The sequence below is a fragment of the Gouania willdenowi genome, chromosome 8 (assembly GCF_900634775.1).
Source record: "Gouania willdenowi chromosome 8, fGouWil2.1, whole genome shotgun sequence".
Taxonomy (NCBI): Eukaryota; Metazoa; Chordata; class Actinopteri; order Blenniiformes; family Gobiesocidae; genus Gouania; species Gouania willdenowi.
In genome coordinates, this window is record NC_041051.1 from 19,299,335 (window position 1) to 19,318,883 (window position 19,549).

Below are 19,549 nucleotides of genomic sequence, written 5' to 3' on the forward strand. Positions count from 1 at the left end.
CATGATCAAGACCACTGATCCAAAATACATATTTGGTGCTTGACACAGATTTGTGCTCTCTTAGTGCTCACGTTTTTGCTGTTTTGTGTGTTTTCAGAGTAACTTTTGTGCTTTTTCTTTTTTTTTGTCATTTTTTTTGTGCTTTTATGACTTTTTTTTTGTCATTTTGTGTATATTTGAACTCATTTTGTGCATGTACTTTGGAAGACTCGCATAACTAAACCTGTTGCCCATATCTGGTTTACAGGGTGAAATAGCATTTTAATCTGATGTTTTAGTGCTTAGATGCACATCGTCCAGTCCCATGGATGTTATGTAGTTATTCCTAAGAAGACCAGGTACATCACAGTGGATGGATTTAAACATTGCAATTAACAGGAAATGAGGATCCATGCATGCAAATGTTCCTATATCTCCCAATGGCATATGCATGAAACATGTCCTCTGAGATACTCTGAGCGAAATAACAAATCAATAAAATAATTTCTTTATGTCCAAAGTATATGTTTAATATTTATTTGATTACTTAATAATTACTGGGCTGCTCTGCCTCCGCTCAGTGCAGACATTATAGTTTCATATCCTGCTGTAGCTCTGAGATAAACTGCCTCCCCTTCAGAGGTCTTTACCTTGCCTTGTGGAAAAATAAGCTCTGGCTACCCTTGTAACTCTGTTCAGGATATGCAGGTAGGAAAGATAAGACAACACATTTAAAATCACAGCTCAAAGGATTGTGCCACACTTTATCCCTTGCAAAGTTGCATATGTGAATTATGACCTGCAGATGAAAGAGACAATAAAGGATCGAAAACTGATATTTATTTAATACATAACTTCTTTACCAGGATTTGACTTCATGCAAAAGAAGAAAAAAAAAATCTACAGCACAAAATTAATTCACCCACAGGCCTTTGATTTGTGTCCGTGTCGCCTAATATCTTAATGCGAATCATTTTTCTTAAGGCTAGTAGTTCTACGTGTTTTTAATGCTTTTCTAGTTTTTTTTTTACACCTGATCACAAGCAGAACATTCTGCTTTTATTTCGTTTGTAGAAGAAAAGCTAAACATGCTGAACTCTGTGGACACTGCAAGACCCCTGGTGTAGATGCTGCATTATTATGCATATGCTGTGTAATATCATTTATTCTATGGAATAAATATGAATGTTCCTTTTTCATTTATATTTTTTAAAAAGCCTAAAATGAAGTGAAACTCTGCTGCAGTGCACACTTATGCATTCTTTGGTGTATATATCTATATATATTTGACTGGAGTGATACATCTTTAATTTGTAATTCCTTGACCTAAAAATATGCAAAGCCTCGTTTATTCATAAGTTTTAAGGCTGCCTGACGCATTTTCAAGTTCGACTTCTTGCTGTGAGACGGCAGCGATGTCATTTATCTTACGGCTGAGAAAAAACACATTTGGAAACCTTCAGCTTCTTACAGAAGTGCGTTGGCGTGTGGGAAAAGTCTAGCACTGATTTCCGTTTGTGTTTGAGCAGAAGTACAACTTCCCCAAACCAGAAAATAAAATCAGCTGCAAACTTAAGCATGCATACTTATTTTGACATCGTTAAACTTAATGCTAATTCGGAAAGTTTCTTTTCTTAATTTCGAGTGGTGTTCTAGCAGTCCAAACTTTCAGTGCAAAGCTTCACTCTGCCTGTTTCCTTTATTCATGCAGCAGATCAGAAAGGTGTCTGGATAGCCTCCAATCATTCTAAAGACAAAAAATAAACCAAAACATAATAATCCATTTCATCATTAAAACTTTTTGTTGACAATGTTTAGACATCTGTCAGGTTTGTTCTTTTGAATTCTCTTGAGTTTGATAACCTTCTAAGACAACTTGACGCATATTTAAAGGGATCCTCCACTGCTTTTACAAATGTGACCTTTAAAATGTCCTTATTAGAACAAAACGCATTATTTTTAGAAGAAGAGCAAAAAAAATCCAGATAATGAAACCACACCTTCAACCATTTCTGACAAGAACGTCGGTTCTTTGCAGCAGACAGATTCTTCTTGGGTCGACATTAATGAGCAGCAGTTGATCCTGGTTGCCTGTATTTACATGCAACCGGAGCTCTTCTTCTTTTCTTCATGTTGTCCACGAAACAGCAGATTTGGAACTGTCGCTGCCTGTGGTCACAGATTTTTTTTTGGGTCACGGATTTTGTTTATCAAATTTTGGTAAACAAGAGGTTTCCATCAACTTTTTTTTTTTACTTTTTACTGATTTTTAGAGCAACCCAAAGCAGCACAAGTTGTCATTTTGACCGAAACAGCTGCTAAATGATCCTGAATGCTTCACTCCTATAGAACTCAATGGATTGAGGGGTTGATTTGCAACATTAATGACGTCATTTCAACATGGCGGCGCACAGGCTCTAAAATGGTAAAGTAGTCCCATTTTTAAATGTTAATAAAATAAATATGGTGCAAAATAATGTGTTTTTTTAGTCATAGATCTTCAACTGAGTCCATTTCAAAGGTTTTAGGCCACATTTGTAAAAACAGTGGAGGATCCCTAATAAAATATAATAAAAAATGTGCAACTTAAAGCTGATATCTGGACTTTCAGAGGAACGTCTCGATGTCCCGCCCTAAACGGCTCCACTTCCTGCCACTGCCTCTGCCAAACTACCAGAAACCACATCTCGTCTTTTCTGCAAGGTCACATCAGGTTTCACTGATATAGATCTATGGGTCAGGTAAGAGCCAAAATCATATCTACTTGTTTGCTGTTGTGACACACGGCCTTGTTTCCGTGCACAGTTCCGCATTCACTTTGATTGACAGTCAAAACAGTCCAAAACAGGAAGTTGAAGCCTATTGGCTGGGCGCACTCGCCGATCGTTTCCATTTGTATAGGGGTCTATAGGACGAAGGAGGGACTTATGTACATTAATGTATATAAATGACCACCGGCAGTAGACCATAGTAAAAGACTAGTTAGGTATTTTTTCACATTTCAAAAGAATCATACATAAACATGGATTTCTCAGAAACTCCGGATATCAGCTTTAAGCAACCCTATTGCAATTGGTTTCTTTTAGTTATAATAACCCAGAATGCACATCCATAGGTGAAAACTGGAATATTTTTTTTTTAAAGTTACTCTTTGTACTTTTAACCAGGAATCAATTTGATTATCATTTCCCTGGTGCAGGCGACTCGTGTATTGAACTTCAAATGATTGTATGCATAGATTTTTTTTCCCCCCATCCTCCTGAAAATGTATTTCAGACTTAAAAAGCGGATGCATTTGAGCAATCAGTTCACAACGCAGCAAGCAACTACCCACAAGTAATGAATATTGGAGTTTAAGAGCCTCCTAAAGTGTAGATGGGAACACAACATCAGTGGAGAAGTGCTGAAATCGACAGATTGAGAAACCTTTTTTTTCTAAAATCAATGGCACAATACAAATGCTCCAATGAGTGACATTACACACAGTCAGTAATATTTTGTGTTTTTTTTTTTTTTTCTTTTACAACAATGACAGTTTGTTGGCCGATATACTTTAGTTTTCTAGCTTGTGTTTAATTACAGTGAAATATACTAAAGTGTTGCCCATTTTCCTCTCCAGAATACTCTAAGAAAGAGTCGAGAGTGGCTCATCCTCCCTCTGGCATTTTACTCACACCATGAAAACAATCACGACAGCCTCTAATTATCATGCCTTTGTAGCTCAGACAAAGCAGATTCAAATATCCAAACACAGGGATAGAGTTTTTTTTTTTTTTTTTAGCTTATTTTAGCACATTTTAACATAAAAAAAAGTGAAACGTGTCCATGTTCAAATCAATCTCCCACCTGAAGGGTTTCATGATTCCACAGCTGAGCCTATCTGCTTAGCAGGACACAAGTACTGAAAGTTTGGGTAACTGCTGATCATTTGGCAGAAGTCTTTATTGCACTTTATTTCCACTCTGGAGCACGCTGCCAGGCTTGTCCTCTGAGTTGAATAAGGACTTAATTATCTATGTAACAGACTCAGACTGACTGCATTTATCAGCCATGCAGGAGTGTGTGTCTTTATCAGCGTGCTCCCTTTTCTTTCCCTTTGGGAGTCCCTTGAGTTCAGTCCCGTACATGAAATTGACTTTCAGTGGCATTTTCACATTTAAATGGAATAGCTGTGGACTTGGAACAGTCCTCTACAAACGCTATGTTTCATATCTCAGGTTGTGCCTGACAAAATAGTGCTGACAGAAAATGTATTTTGTTTTGATCCTTTTCAACAAGTTAATGGTTTTGTTGTGTTCATCTGCTGCATGTAAGATACAGTACCTTCAAACAGTATATCAATGACAAAAAACATACATTTAACAAAAAACAAGCATGTATTTTTAAATATTATACATAGAATTGATGTACAATGCAAAAATAATTCCTTTCAGATGGCAAAGCTGTTATTTATATTTGTGTCACATCCACCACAATGTTAAAAAATCTACCTTAGTCCTGCTTAATTGTGACAGCAGATTTTGATTTAGTTTTATTCACAGTCTTTTGACTAAAATGCAATTTAGTCTTAGTAAAAATGTTGTCATCAGGATTATTTCAGTTTCAGTCAACTAAATGACATTAGTATTTTAGTTGACTACATTTGTTAAAGATATAGTAAAAATCAGCACAGGTAATGGTGTTTGCATCTTCACTGAATTTCTATGGTTTTCTTTCATTTTTGATCAAGTACTGCACAACCGTTACACAAACACACTACAACTGCCATGTTAAACACTTTTGTCATGTCTTGTTTATGCTGGGTTGATCTATTACAGTGTTTCTCAAATGGGGGTACGTGTACCCCAGGTGTACGCAATGGCATTCAATGGGGTACTTGAGAGAGAAAGAGAGAGGAATATTAACAAATGAAAGCATTAAAAATATGGGGTTTTATAACATTTTAAAAATTACTTTTTCACCTTAATAAGTCCTTCTCATAGTCCCTGTGAGGGTAATACAAGGGTTTATGGGGTGATTGGGGGGTCTAACATCCCCCCCTGCTGTCTCTGGCAAGAAAACCACACTTTCCTGCCTCCGACACGGTGGCAAGACGTACTGCTTTACGGCAGCCCAATACAAACACACTGCCGTCACGGCAACAGGAATGCACACACACTCGCAACCCAGCGCTTCGTCAGGCAGCACACACACAAATATCTATCCATCCATCCATCCATTTCAGAGTCTCTTTGTCAGCGCACAAACAAACACATCACACACATTTCCACACTCCCTTCCTTATTACTTCCACATCATTCATTTATTTTACTTGTCTCTCTTCCTCATATTGTTCACATGGTCACATGGGACTATATGTGTCAAAGCACCCTTAGTGTCACTGTTGTATTAGGATTTTTCAGTGATCGCGGGGAGAGCTAAGATACTTAAGTTACTTAGTTCTGCTTTAAAGCAATAACTGAAAATGCAAGGGTCGGCCTTGGTCCCACACCAGGCGGGAGTGAGCAGAAATGATCTATTCAGGAGGCACTAAATACCGTTTCATTTTACTTATTTACAAAGTGAGATTCTTTATAATGTGTGTTAACATAATTATGCTCTATAGTACAGAATACAGAAAGGGGGTATTTTGGCCAAAAAGGTTGGCTATATATATATATATATATATATACTGTATATTCATATTATTACTAAATTGACTGAAATCTTAAATAAACTCATTGTTTCCTGAATCACTTTAAATTAGAACAGCTTTTATTTTCCTTGAATGAAACAAACATTGCAAACAGGAATGTTTCTAGTGATATTTTCACTGGTGGCCTTTCAATCAACCATCTTGCTGTTTATTTCAGGTCCCATAAATAGTTGTTTTTTTTTAATTCACACAAGAAACATTTCATGGTATATGACACAAATACATTTCCTTGTCTTCCTTGATTGTGAAACAATGTGTTCGCTGCCCCTGAGGGTAGAAACCAACCTCAGCATTGTCCCAGGAGCCGCTACGCACCTTCACCACTGCTGCTTAATTAGTCGACTGTGTGCCTGGAGAGCTGTTCTGCACTTGACCTTTGTGAAGGCAAGGCAGCCAGTACATGTTCAGTAGACCAAAGGAAGTAAGGTGAGGGGAAAGGTTTTCATATTGGTTCGAAGGCTGTGTAGTGTGTGTGTGCTTGAGCGTGTGTGCGGCTATACATGAAATGTGCAGCGGTGTTGTGTTATCCTTGTAACACATTTGCCTCCTTTAATGGAAAGCTTTGCATTAGTGCGACATGGAGCTTGTCAGCCGAACCTCATCGAGCATGAAGAAAATGCAGAGACACTGAGAAAATGCCAACATACATCTGCAGATGAAATCCTTGTATGTTTGATCGTTCAGAGGTAACAGCTTAAAATACTTAGAGAAGCATGCTGATAGAAAATGTTCTGGTAGAAAAACCTTTTGGGAATGATTGCATATTCAAAAAGGTGCATCGATGCAGGTGGGGGGATTTGTCGCATTCCATTTCAGTATTTAATGAGATTTCTTCTGGATAGGGTGTTAAACAGCCAAGTTTCAAATCATCTTAAGGAAAGAAAGTCGGCTTCTCTCATTGTCCATCCGAGAAAAGGAACATCCTCATTATCCTCCATGGGTTTGGCTCATTAGGGGGATAAGGAGATGTCTCCATATGAATTGTTCACTGACTGTTGCTGCTCTCTAGCACCTAACTATTTTTCTCACCAATGAAACCGCCAAGTAAAATAAAAAACGGATAGATTGCACATTACAGAACTATAAGTGTTTTCCCTGCGAACATCCTTTTATGTTGTATTCAGTGCAATCGGCCAATAGCAGCGGTGCGTTCTGGAGTGTATTTTGTTGTGTTTTATTTTGGTATTCTCCTCCGAAACAAAGCTTTCAGCAGTAGGCTTGTAAACTTTGCAAAGTTTCAAGGTTGCAGTCTCAGCGTAGCATCAATAGGTTATTATATGAGCAGGTTTACAAGCTCTCTTATGTTTCAGAGTTCACAGGAGGTGACAGCAAACACATTTGAATGCTTCATCAGTATTTCTATTCCTTTTTTTTTTTTTTCCCCCACAAAGAAAAGTAAATGAGTTCACTCGTAATGGATTTGGGTGTACACTGTCAGACATTTCTGTTGAATGGCAGAGGTGTGTTTTATCTTTGAGGCTTTTCAAAGTTCATGACATTTATTAACAACTTCTTTGGTATTTATTCTGAAGGTTAGAATGGTCAGTCAGACCTTTGTTTCCCCATAATGAGGAGCCGAGACAATGTATACATCAATGACTGCGTGGTGATCCAAAACGCAGACGCTGCTGCTGAATGTTGCGTCTGCATCTGTGAAATGCGAGAGAGCAAAATCCCCTTACAGAGAATCGATCAGCAATTTTGTGCAAGTAAGCATTCCCTATAAAAAGCAGACAGAACGGAGATACGTCTTAGCAAAATGACATTAAAGCCACATTATTGGTGACAAGACAAAATGCCAGTGAAGTAAATACCAAGCCTTTATTAGAAAAAATAAAATAAAAATCAACCTCAAGTATGAATAAATAAGCATATATATGTATTTAGTATAATGACACATTTCATACTAAACCTTTAATTATTGAAGATGCATAGCAGCCGCACTTTTTTTTCTTTCTTTACTAGATTTTTTGCCGATAATGGGAGTCCAAATTTATCCAATTTTTACCAACTTGGAAACCCTGTCTTACAGAATACTGAGTAAAGTTTTTTGATTAATAGCCTAAAATAAATTGAAATTTTCCTATTCAAACCTATTGGAACGTGACATCTGATCCCTTGACAAAGAGGAGTTATACTTGATGGGTCCACATTATCACATGTCTACGGCACAGGGCGAAACATTTAAAACAATAAATAGTGAGCACAAACAATATCATTCAATTGCTCCCTGCCACGTCACTTGCATTCTGCATGCAGTTTGTTTGTTGTCCTTGAGTGGACAAATGTTTAAATCCCTCACAAAATAAAATACAATACATGCATGATAGTCCCTAAATGTATTATTGGAGGAAAACGGTTCACCAAAAAAAATGCCTCTCTCTGTGTGAATCCTGCCTTTTTTCCAGAGTAAGATGGGCTAGGCTACAGCACACACACAGGCATTTCCTAAGGCTTTGTATGCAGACATGGATACATTCAGTGTTAATAATCAATGAATAAAATTTGTCTGTCAAAGACAGACTTGAAAGCTTTTTCTTTAGAGATATTAGCAAGAAACTAAATTCGGAAATGTGTTCATGTTTATTTTGAAACAATATCTCTCTATAAAAGCAAGTCTGTCAACAGCTTGCACATAGTCCGAGTGTGTGCATTCATTATTTTGGACTTATTTGCTGTTGCAAAACGTTTATTTTAATTTTATTTCAAGATTACGGCTCCCAATTTCGATCACGTTGCGGTACTTCTGGTTCCATCACTGTGTTGCAGTTTGTTTGCAGGTTTAAAAACGAAGGTCAGTATTAAAATCATTTTGTACTGCTAAAAGTTACTTAAGTGTGTTGCAAAACCTTTATTTTCATTTCATTTTGAACGCAGGTTAGACCGGACAGGAGCACACAATAGTTCCCAGAAGTCATTGGCGGGTCAGGCAATTTGAATCCATTGATTCCGAGTGACATAACTGGGATTTTAGCTACTTTGTCATCAATAACTGCTTTGATTTACGGACGGGACATGAGAGGGGGAGGGGTGTCTGAGCCACACACACACAGAGCCATTTAGAGAGAGAGCTGCAACAACGGAAGTTCGAAATAGACTCAAATAGTTCCTGGAGGTTATTGGTGGGAAATGGCAGCGACTGTGCTTAAAGCGAACAGCGAAACATGCACATTTTTCCGGGAACACACCATTATAAACGCTGACATTTTCACCACATTTATTATCCATTTGCTTAAGTCCAGCGAACATTGGCGCACACTTTATTTATCAATTTGTCATGCGCATGTCCCATAGAATTAAACCAAGGAAATTGCACACGCTATTTTATTTTGCACCCGCAAATATACCCCTTTATAACATTACAGAGTACAGAGTATGTACACCTCTTTGTACATCCAACCTTTAAACACATACTAATTTGGCCATAATTCACAACTCTACTTAAGCTCCCACTATATGAACACATACTTCCGACGGGCACTGTACTAGTATAAATATAAAATATAAAAACCTCTCTCAACATATGTGCTTTAGATCTTGATTTTGTGTGCAAGTAAGAAGTAAAACCTTTCTAAAGTGGGTAAAATTCTTGTCCCAAACTTCTTGTGGTATAAAATTCTGTTTCCTCACTTAAATATAATGAATGACTTCAAATCAAAAGTTTTATTGGATCTCTGCAAGCTTGGAATTCCTATTATTCAAACATGAACAATTCCTGACAGTTGTGCTTGAAGGTACTGCAGAACAAGTACAACATAAAAAGGTTTCCGTATTGAACCATCAAGTTATAGATGTATGCTTCTTTCAAAATGTTATCAAAACTCATAATATATGCTGATTAAATTCCGTGGTATTTATTTGACCTATATTGAGGATATTTTGTCTAGGTTTCCCACTGGAAAATGTGGCTCCCTTTGATGTGATTGATGTTGTGTGGGCCCCTAAAGACTTTGTAGTTTTTAAATTGGGCTGTGACATTCTCAGGTTTGGGAGTAACTGGTTTAGCCACTGGCTAAAGTCAGAGTCTGATCCAATGAAATTATATGTGGTGATCACTGAGGGAAGGTCTAACAGGTCAGATTAACAATAATTAATATTCAACACCTGATGGTTTTATACAGTGTTGTAGGATTAATTTGTTGTTGCCTGTTAAAGCTCACTGGACAGGATGCTAGTCAGTCCCACTACATTTTGGAGACTTCATGGATATGGATGGAGTGAAGTAGTAAGAAACTGATCTATTTTTGAAATTTTTTTTTGGAGCGATGAGTTTAAGTTAAATTTTCGTTGGATTGACTTGAAATCATTGCTGACAACTTTAATTGGATGCTTAGCATAGAGATGTACTTTCATGTGGTCCTAAATCCGATACGTATCAGATTTTTTGCAATGCGACTGCATTCTGGACCGCCAAAGCGCTTTCCATTCGACTCATACGTCACCACAATTCAAACACTCCATTGTAAAGATGTATCAGCCATTAGAGCAAACGGCTATGGAGAGCAATAAACCTGGCTCTCTTTCCTTAAAGTTATGAAGTGCTGACTTCTGTTGGTCAGAAAACTTTCTCAGCGTGACACACAGTCCTACACTTGACACCTCCATATTTACGTTGTTACAGCAAATTTGCGGTTGACCTCATTTGGAGGCATGATTTATTGCTCTGGTTGAATGATGGAGTCCAGTCGGAGCATTGATGATTTTATAAAAAAGATTTATTATAAAACAAAATAAAAAGGAATAAAAAAGAAGCTTCCATCCTGATAGAATGAAAGGCAAAAGGCTCGTGGCAGAGCAAAAAGGCAAGACCCACTCTAACTAACAGTTTCACAGCTTAAGCTTTTATACAGATAACAGAAAAGTTCCCACCTGAGGTGAGGAGAAGGAGGGAGTCAGATGCCCAACAGTGGAAACATTTGAGGAAGATGAAGACGTGTATATTTTGAGGAAGATTGGGCGCCACTCTTATCTATCCTTGATAGTGTGTGTGTGCGTGCATATCTGCACGTGAGTTTGAGTTTTGGCCTTCAGCAGAGACTCTGTGTTGCACTGAGTACAATACGATCTGTACTGTTTAATCTAACATGATTCAGCTGTTCAAAAGTGCAAAGAGTAATGGAGTCATCATGTATTAAAACATGACAAATTGTACACATGAACACACATTTGACGATATTATGATGAATATAAAAATTGCCATAACATTCCCCACTTTTGGTCGCCATCAACGACCAAATCAAGAAACGAAATTATTATATTCCACCTTTGCTGTCTGTCAGGATTAACCATTAGCATCGTTATTGTCATACATTGGATATATTCTTCTTTTGTGAGGCACAGATATATCAAGAAAAATGTGGAAATAAACCTTAAAAAACTTCATCATTATTATCAATGGCATGAATCATCAAAAATCATCCTCTATTACCATCTAGATAAGCAAAAATCATCATTTACATCAAGGACATCACTCGTCTTCATTGACTGAGTTCAGTGGTGACTGGGGTCACCAATAGCTAGAAGAATAGTGGAACCATGGTTAGAATCACCGCACTTGATTGGCGGCATCATGAGTGAAGAACCTTGAGTGTTTTCCTCAATCGCAGCAGAAGGGTTTATGACTGTATTCCTGCAGCTAGGTGTGAGGTTGTCCACCCTCCACCTAGCTATAAGCCTTTGGTGTGGCTTATAAACAAAGCAAAGGAAGAACAAAATCCCACGTCGGCGGGGTCCTCAGGGCTTGGTCGAGGCTCTTGTTCTGGAGCGTTTTTTCAACAGAGTGTGTGTCTCGTGAAAAAGAAAATCAGCTCCTGTGATCCCACAAGGCAAAGGAACGCTTCTTTGTGCACCGCCAGCTTAGACGGTGTAGTTGTTATTACGCCGTCTCACTCAGTGGCCTTGTCGGTTCCCCCTTCGTTGTTCGGTCAGCCTCCGTCTCAGCATCAGCTGGTGTCGGCAATCATCTGCTTGGATCCATGTGGCCCGCTCCGCGACCTTCACTGCCGTGTGGGTCGTCAGCTGAATTTGGAAAGTGTCGGTCCACCTTCGGTCATTCATTTCCGGTCGGCGTGTAGATGATCGGTTGTTGTCTGAGGAAGGGTAGTCTCCACACACCTGGCAACCTCTCTTGGGATTGGTTGGTACCTGAACAGAAGAAAAGAGGGGGGGGGGGGGGAAAAAACCCAAAATAAAATAAAATAAAATAAAATAAATTTTAAAGAGTAGGGGTGTTAGGGTTAGTTAACTAACTAAATGAATAGTTAGTATGGCTCTGGTGCTCGGTTATAGCTTCCAGGAAGGCAGAAACAGGTCAGAGGTCAGGATCTGAGAGCTTTTCAGATCCTAAAAGGTGCTGCTGCACAATCACACAATGGTTAGGTGTGGGTTAGTGAGCTTTTAGCCATGCTAGCTCAATGTTATCTGTAGCCCATTCACACGTGAGTGGGAAAATATGAGGCTGAAAGAAAAGCAGGAAGTATTAATTCAATTCTCCTTTCCTGGAGCAAGGAGAAGCATAGCTGGAGTTTCAGTGATTCTCAAACTGTGGTACGTCTACTACCAGTGGTACGCTGATACCTGGTGAGAAGCAACAATTTGAGAACCACTGTTTACAAGGACATGCAAGTCAGACGGAGAAGTGTGGAGTCTTCTCAAGATGAACGCATACAATTGGGAGACATGGAGATGTGAGAAAGCTAAATAAGTTTAATCAAATAAATAAATAATGTTATTTATTTAAATTGTTTTATGAAGGAGAAATCTTATTCTATCCTTTATTTATTCTGAATAATGTTAACACTCCACACCTAATAACAAAACCTAATTATTTTATAGCGCTGAATTTGTCAGTTCATTTATTTCGTTATTTTCCCCCATAATTGTTATTTAAGAAGTAATTTACTTAATTTTTAAGCTAAATTGGTGGCAAAAGTGTCTCTTATTCTGTGTCTGAACCAGAGTTAAGCAAGATTATTGGCCCTTTAAGGTTAGACAGAATTAAAGTTAAGTTGAGTCAAACAATCATATTGTCTTTTTCTCTCTGTATTTATCCCATTCGTAGGAGTGACGAGCCATAGCACGGTTTGGAGAGCTTCCTTAAATGCTTGGAAGTTACTTAACATTAAACTATCTCTTATATCAATCAATTATCAAGAATTTCAGGAGGACCCTTTTTAAATCTCAGGCGACCCAGATTGGGCCACCAACCCAATGTTCAGAACAAATAATTTTTCCTTTAAAAGTGTCTAAACCCAGTGAAAGTGTTTTATGGTCTTGCATGCTAAGTGCTGGCGGAACAAGAAGAAAATGGTTGGAGGGTTTTGAGGTATATCATTTTCCCATGATAAAATATAAATCAAAAATCAGAGGGACGTTGGCCCTCTCCCTTCCATTTTTACATAAGAATACTTTTGGATTCTTAAAATCATATGATAAATATCATTGGAAAATCACTTATCTGATCATTTTGGATGTGTATGTCTTTTCCTCTCTCTTGTGTCCTTCTGCTTTTGTGCCCTCCAGCCTCCTCGACCTCCTCCTCCTCAGCCATAAAGGTCAAAGCTAGGGTCAACTGTACGCTCCTTTTGGAAATTTGAAGATCCGTCCCCACTTTCTCAGTTGGATTGGAAGTCTCTCTCTGGAATAGATATTATGTTAGAACATCCACAATATGTCATATTGTCACGTGTCTATTTCAATCTATTTCCCCTTTGCTTCCCAGTTATTGTTATGGACAATACTTCCCTTTAATTCTCATCCTTCATCAAAGAAGCAGTGACCAGGCATGACGGCTGTAGGAGGCAGGATCGGAGTCGAAAAGGCGGTGGCATTTTCTGTTCGGAAACACTCAGAAACAGAAAGAGAGGAAAACATTAAGACTTAAATGAATAATTTAAAATATCCCTTTTCTTTAGTTGGATTTGATTCGTCTCCTTTGAGTATACAGCCAGCGTCCTGTATATTGGAAAAAACAACACAAAAACAACAACTAAGACGAAGACATAGACAAGTGCACACAACAACGAGTATACACATACAACAACAAAAACATGGACACTAAGGTCAGTCAAGGTCAAAGCCAGTCATTCCACTGAAAGTGGTATTATATATTAAAAACGTCGTTTGGTGTTTTTAAACACCCAGAAAAATAAACTTTAAAACCTGGTAAACTTTTTAGAAGGCCCAAGGCCTAAAACCATAGTTCTTTTAACAAGCAGCAGTGAGATCTGAACACCCCACTACATGATTGGCAAAAACAGGGAGAAGATCTAGTGCATCAAAACCCAGGAGGAAAGGAAGGTGAAACAGAGGAACATGTGTAGTCAAACAGTCATTCATCGGTCAATCACTCAATGACACGTCCACGGCACATTCGCACTCACAACGCGGTTCTCTAAGGCATACGTAACGTGTCATCATTCAGTCATTCATGCGCCACACACGTTCATGCCTCAATTTTCACGTCCATGCATTCACAAGGTTTCGCTGCATAGTGTCTAAGTAGAATATAGGCCTCATCTAACCCACCAGCGGCGATAGCCAGTCCACCTCCTCTCTCGGGGTCAATGAGCTCTTATTGTCCCCCCATGCTTGGCAACCTTTTAGCGTTAATTAATTGCTTTTCACTGGTATCATCTGATTAATAAGAAGTACGCTCCTTTTTACTTCCGCCTTGGCGGAGTCTACACTTAGATTATTGCCCATGGTAGTACTGACAGTCTGCTATCTGCTGATCAGGCAGGAATGGCACGGCCGTGCACTAATAACCAAACTCAATCCCGGTCTGCAACCGGGGGAAAACTCGACCGCTGTTAGTGTCCAGAAATTTAAGAAAAAAACCTCTGAATCAGCAGGAACCTCAACCACCACTCTTGAAAATTAAGAGCTTGGGAAATTAACTCAACCACCATTAATTCCAGAAATTTAAGAAAAACCTCTGAATCAGCAGGAACCTCAACCACCACTTTTGAAAATTAAGAGCTTGGGAAATTAACTCAACCCCGGTCTGCAACTGGGGGAAAACTTTGCACAACTGCCAGGACTTTTGGGCACTTCTAATATTATTCAACATTGAACGGAGCACGCAACCTCTAATAACCCTCACTCTAAGAGAACGTAGAAATTTGTTCAGAACGGTATTCGGTTATCAAGCATGTATCAAATCAGGTGGGCCGCCATCCCCTGGCAAGACAGTATGACGCATGTTCAGCGAGTCAAGGATGGTGTCCAGGAGAGAGAAGCATTCCCCAGGAATTGTTCCGCCTATCAGAAAAGAAAAAACCCCCAAAGAGCGCTTCCCCTAGCAAGGTTTATCTTTTTTCTGCACATTAAACCAGGACTTCTTGTTTGAAGAGTAATTGTCCATGTACTCATAGCAACTAATGGGACAGTTTTCTCAGGAAAAATTTGGTACCCCCCCTGCTGTCGAGTGGCTTTGAGCCGGCAAGACAGTCCGACACGGTATGGAGGAGGCACGCAAAATAAAAACGATGAATGTTGAACTACAGGTAAAAGCCAGTAAATTAGAATATTTAGAAAAACTTGATTTATTTCAGTAATTGCATTCAAAAGGTGTAACTTGTACATTATATTTATTCATTGCACACAGACTGATGCATTCAAATGTTTATTTCATTTAATTTTGATGATTTGAAGTGGCAACAAATGAAAATCCAAAATTCCGTGTGTCACAAAATTAGAATATTACTTAAGGCTGATACAAAAAAGGGATTTTTAGAAATGTTGGCCAACTGAAAAGTATGAAAATGAAAAATATGAGCATGTACAATACTCAATACTTGGTTGGAGCTCCTTTTGCCTCAATTACTGCGTTAATGCGGCGTGGCATGGAGTCCATGAGTTTCTGGCACTGCTCGGGTGTTATGAGAGCCCAGGTTGCCCTGATAGTGGCCTTCAACTCTTCTGCGTTTTTGGGTCTGGCATTCTGCATCTTCCTTTTCACAATACCCCACAGATTTTCTATGGGGCTAAGGTCAGGGGAGTTGGCTGGCCAATTTAGAACAGAAATACCATGGTCCGTAAACCAGGCACGGGTAGATTTTGCGCTGTGTGCAGGCGCCAAGTCCTGTTGGAACTTGAAATCTCCATCTCCATAGAGCAGGTCAGCAGCAGGAAGCATGAAGTGCTCTAAAACTTGCTGGTATACGGCTGCGTTGACCCTGGATCTCAGGAAACAGAGTGGACCGACACCAGCAGATGACATGGCACCCCAAACCATCACTGATGGTGGAAACTTTACACTAGACTTCAGGCAACGTGGATCCTGTGCCTCTCCTGTCCTCCTCCAGACTCTGGGACCTCGATTTCCAAAGGAAATGCAAAATTTGCTTTCGTCAGAAAACATGACTTTGGACCACTCAGCAGCAGTCCAGCTCTTTTTTTCCTTAGCCCAGGTGAGACGCTTTTCGCGCTGTTTCTTGGTCAACAGTGGCTTGACACGAGGTATGCGGCAGTTGAAACCCATGTCTTTCAAGCGTCTCTTGGTGGTGGATCTTGAAGCACTGGCTCCAGCAGCTGTCCACTCCTTGTGAATCTCCCCCACATTCTTGAATGGGTTTTTTTTCACAATCCTGACCAGGGCGCGGTGATCCCTATTGCTTGTACACTTTTTCTGACCACAGTTGTTCCTTCCCTTTGCCTCTCCATTAATGTGTTTGGACACAGAGCTCTGAGAACAGCCAGCCTCTTCAGCAATAACCTTTTGTGTCTTTCCCTCCTTGTGCAATGTGTCGATGGTCGCCTTTTGGACAGCTGTCAAATCTGAAGTCTTCCCCATGTTTGTGTAGGCTTCAGGACTGGACTGAGAGACCATTTAAAGCCCTTTGCAGGTGTTTTGAGTTAATCAGCTGATTAGTTTGTGGCACCAGGTATCTTCAAAATTTAACCCTAACACAATATTCTAATTTTGTGACACACGGAATTTTGGATTTTCATTTGTTGCCACTTCAAATCATCAAAATTAAATGAAATAAACATTTGAATGCATCAGTCTGTGTGCAATGAATAAATATAATGTACAAGTTACACCTTTTGAATGCAATTACTGAAATAAATCAAGTTTTTCTAAATATTCTAATTTACTGGCTTTTACCTGTAGGCTGTCTGTCGCAAGCAGCTTCAAAAGGGTAAGGTACAGATTGTTTACGAGGGTATCGGTCAAAAATGTCAAGATGTAAACTTGGTTGAGGCTGCAGTCCTCAATCTCTGTCTCAATTTTCCTGAACTTGAGTAAAAACAAAAGAGTAAAAGAAGAATCGTTCAGAAATAACAAAGAACAAAAAACGTGTGAGCTCAAAAAAATCATGGCCAATAAAAGAATAAAAAATAAAAACTTCAGCTCCAAAAGCTGAAGAGGGCTCTTTCTTCAACGGATGTAACCATATCTTGCATTGTGGGGGGGTCTCCCCTCAACAAGAAAATAAAAGGAAAGAAAAGCAAACAAAAACAAACCTATTAGTAACACTATTTTCCTCCCTTTTGTTTGTTTTTTCTCATAAAGGCAAAAGCAGTGTAAATAAATGAGCAACATAATGAATAAAAGCAAAGATAAATGATGGGCACACATGGTCTCATGTGGCAAACAGAAGGGTTCTGTGTGAAGTTACGGTGGTCCTGTGTTTCAGCTCATAGTTATGAATGTGAGTGTGTGACTGTATGTCTGGTTTGTCTGCTTAGAGCACACCTTCTTTGAAGTGTATCTCAAAGCGTGTGAGAGAATAAATGAAAACAAAATAATCTAGCGTACAGTCAGAAAATAGAGGGGTTAGTATTGTCTTATCGAAGGAGAAGCTTGTTGGCTATTTGCTAGTTGTCCCCCCCCATGCCAAAGTTCAAGGCTAAAGTGATATAGCACTACCACCAAAGGCTGTGGTGGACTTCTTATGGCTTGGTATCCTCGTGGCTTTTGAAACAGTGTCTTTTTTTGGTGAAGATGTTCCAGCAGACGTGTGATCAGTCTGCAGTTGCTGCCCATCATTCAGGCAGTAATCGTGGCGTTTAACCCGCAACTCATTGGTGGGGGAGTGTCCAACCAACTCCGACGCACACAGGTTCTCAGTCTTTGATGATGGGGCAGGATGTGTTAATCCCAGGATTGGCATGCGGCCCATTCCATAGATGATGAACAGTTGACTTGGGACTGAGCGAGTTATTTCGTTGCAGCATTGCTTTGCTGAATGGGAGAGTTGAGTCCTTTGATATTCGATTTCCTTCTGAAGCTTGGTCCTTTGATTAGCATAAGGGTTGAAGGTGATTTCATTCATTAAGAGCTTTCATTGAAGATGTCGTTTCTTCAGGGACAACCGCAAAGCCAACAGAAACTAACAATAAAATAATAAAAAAAATGATAATGATGATAACAGTAATATTAAAATAAAATAAAATGAAATACTGTATTCATCTGTGTGTGTTTGAGTGTGTGTTGCTCATAGTCATTTTAGAGTGGACCCCAGATATATCAAACATGAAATTAAATGAAATTTAAAATAAAAATAAAAATAGTGTCTGTGTTGCAATGGCTTAGCACTATTCTGTAGGCAGAGGGAAAGGTGAGAAACCACAACGTTGTGTCTCTCTCTCTGTGTGTGTGTGCGTGTGGGTGTGCCTCCCTCTCTGTGTGTGTGTGTGGCTCTCTCTCTCTGTGTGTGTGTGTGTGTGTGCCTCCCCGTGCCCCACGTCCGCACGTTCAGCTGAGAAAAAAAAAAAAAAAAAAAACGCACAGAAAACACAGCAGCCGACTCTCGTCCAAAATGAAAGCATTAAAGCCAAACAACCAAAGGGAGAAATCTGATTCCATTTACACGTTTAAACAAAATAAAAACAAAGATAAAAAAGAAGTAAAACTCACCGAAAGCTTGCCGGTTCCATGGTCTGAGTTCACATCATACCAAGATTGTATATGCGAATGCATATATTATTTGTTTATTGGATTCTTCATCTGTTTGATTCCCATTATTAGTGTTTTCCTCCCTGTAGTCTTCACTACAGTTTAGGTTAGGGTTGGGGTTTTAGTCTATTTTTATATCGGTACAGAGGTGAACTCAGTACATGGCATCGGGGTGTTTTGGAAACTTTGGTTGCTTGTCTATCCTATGGTCAGGACCTCACAGGCTGTCTGTGGAGGTGCCTGAACAAAACCAAAGTAAATAATGACCAGCCGTCCTAGATGCCTGAACAAAAATATCCGAGCCCGAAGAAAAATATAGGGAACTTATAATATTAAAAAGCAAAGAACTTCAACCATTTGACCCTCTCTCATGGCAGTCTCCAGAATGATGAAAATCAATACAGTGCTCGACTGGTTGCCTTTCTATCAACACAGAGCGAATATATATATGTAAATGAAAATTTATATATATATATATATATATATAAAAAAGGCAGCTTTACCTTAATAGTCCGAATTGGTGTTTGAGGATCAACCGATGGTTCGTGGTCCAGTCTCTGTCCGAGGGGCAGACCACCGTGGGGCAGACTCGGAAGTCTCATGCCATAAAAAAACTGGCTTTGGGGTTTTAAGTGCATCCACTCTCCGGTGCTGGTCCACGGCAGAAGCCCCCCAGAGTAGAAGATGGATCCTGTTCGTGATCACCAATTTGTTACGGCAAATTTGCGGTTGACCTCATTTGGAGGCATGATTTATTGCTCTGGTTGAATGATGGAGTCCAGTCGGAGCATTGATGATTTTATAAAAAAGATTTATTATAAAATAAAATAAAAAGGAGTAAAAAAGAAGCTTCTATCCTGATAGAATGAAAGGCAAAAGGCTCGTGGCAGAGCAAAAAGGCAAGACTCACTCTAACTAACAGTTTCACAGCTTAAGCTTTTATACAGATAACAGAAAAGTTCCACCCTGAG